General features: G+C 42.7%; 1 protein-coding gene across 1 annotated transcript in view; it reads right to left on the bottom strand.

The window, feature by feature from the left end:
- The window catches only part of SAR1A (secretion associated Ras related GTPase 1A), a 25,279-nt gene that overhangs the window by 18,029 nt on the left and 5,093 nt on the right, over positions 1-2,157 (bottom strand).

The raw sequence follows: 2,157 nt of genomic DNA, 5'->3' as shown, positions 1-2,157 counted from the left end.
TTTTTTTTGAGACAGTCTCGCTTTGTCACCAGGCGCCAGGCTGGACGGCAGTGGCTCGATCTTGGCTCACTGCAACCTCCACCTCCCGGGTTCAAGCAATTCTACTGCCTCAGCCTCCCGAGTAGCTAGGACTACAGACATGCGCCACCACGCCCAGCTAATTTTTATATTTTAGTAGAGACAGGGTTTCACTATGTTGACCAGGATGGTCTCGATCTCTTGACCTTGTGATCCGCCTGCCTCGGGCTCCCAAAGTGCTGGGATTACAGGCGTGAGCCGCCATGCCCAGCAAAGTAGTTTTCTTTAGGAATTGTCAGCATGTTGTTGAAGTGTGGAGTTGTAACTCTGCATGGACTACGGACAGTCACAATATGTACTTAAAAATTTCACTACTGACTCACGCCTGTAATCCCAGCACTTTGGGAGGCCGAGGTGGGTGGATTGCCTGAGGTCACGAGTTCGAGACCAGCCTGATCAACAAGGAGAAACCTCGTCTCTACTAAAAATACAAAATTAGCTAGGCGTGGTGGTGTGCACCTGTAATCCCAGCTACTTGGGAGGCTGAGGCAGGAGAATCGCTTGAACCCAGGAGGCAGAGGTTGCGGTGAGCAGATATCGCGGCATTGCACTCCAGCCTGGGCAGTAAGCGTGAATCTCCATCTCAAAAAAAAAAAAAATTGCACTACTGCAGAACAGGTGCAAACCCACTCCAAGTTGTATATTTGTTTTCCAATTTAAAAATATGATAAAAAAAAGCATTATACTAAATCTACTCTGCCTACCACACATCTGTTTACAGCATGGTTTACTAAATATTTTAAGCCCACTGTGAAGACCTACTGCTCAGAAAAAAAAGATTTCTTTCAAGATATTACTGTTCATTGACAACACACCTGCTCACCCATGGGCTTTGATGGAGATGCACAAACAAGTTAATGTTTTTTGTTTGGTTGGTTGGGTTTTTTTGAGATGGAGTCTCAGTCTGTCACCAGTCTGGCAGGCTGGAATGCTGTGGTCCAATCTCGGCTCACTACAACCTCCGCCTCCCAGGTTCAAGCAATCCTCCTGCCTCAGTCTCCTAAGTAGCTGGGATTACAAGTGCACAACGCCTGGCTAATTTTTGTATTTTTAGAAGACAGGGTTTCACCATATTGGTCAGGGTGGTCTCGAACTCCTGACCTCATGGTCCATCCGCCTTGGCCTCCCAAAGTGCTAGGATTACAGGCATGAGCCACCACGCCTGGCTGAGGTTAATGTTTTAATGTCTACTAATAACATCCATTCTGCATCCCATGGATCAAGAAGTATTTTTAACTTGCTAGTCTTTCATTTAAGTAACATATTTCACAAAGCTATCAATGCCATAGACTGATTTCTCTACTGGATCTAGGCAAAGTAAACCGAAAACCTTCTGGAAAAGAGTCACCATTCTAGGTACCATTAAGAGCAGGATGATTCACGGGAAGAGGTCAAAATATTAATATTAACAGGAGTTTGGAAGACAGTGATTCCAACCCTCTTGGATGAATCTGAGGGGTTCGAGACTTCGGAGGAGGAAGTAACTGTAGATATGGTAGAAACATCAAGAGAACTGGAAAGTAGAGCCCGAAGATGTGACAATTGCTGCAATTTCATGATCAAACTTTTATGGATGAGGAGATGCTTCTTATGGATGAGCAAAAAAAGTGTTGTTTTTTTTTTTTTTTTTTTTCTGAGATGAAATCTAATCCTGGTGAAGATGCTATGAACACTGTTGAAATGACATCAATGATTTAGAAAACTACAAAAACTTACTTAAGTTTATATAAACTTACTTGAGCAGCAGCAGGGTTTGAGAGGATCGATTCTAATTTTGAAAGAAATTCTGCTATGAGTAAAATGCTATCCAACAGCACTGCATGCTACAGAGAAATCTTTCTTGAAAATAAGTATCAGCTAATGCAACAAACTTCATTGTTGTCTTATTTTAAGAAACTGCCACAGCCACCCTACCCTTTAGCAATCACCAACCTGATCAGTCAACAGCCATCAATCGTCGATCAACATGGAGGCAAGATCCTCCACCAGCAAAAAGATTATGATTCGCAGAAGGCTCAGATGCTTGTTAGTATTTTTTAGCCACAAGATATGTATTTTCTTTTCTTTTTTTTTTTTTTT

The sequence above is a fragment of the Cebus imitator genome, unplaced genomic scaffold, assembly GCF_001604975.1.
Source record: "Cebus imitator isolate Cc_AM_T3 unplaced genomic scaffold, Cebus_imitator-1.0 Scaffold215, whole genome shotgun sequence".
Lineage (NCBI taxonomy): Eukaryota > Metazoa > Chordata > Mammalia > Primates > Cebidae > Cebus > Cebus imitator.
This window is presented reverse-complemented; position numbering and strand designations above follow the sequence as displayed.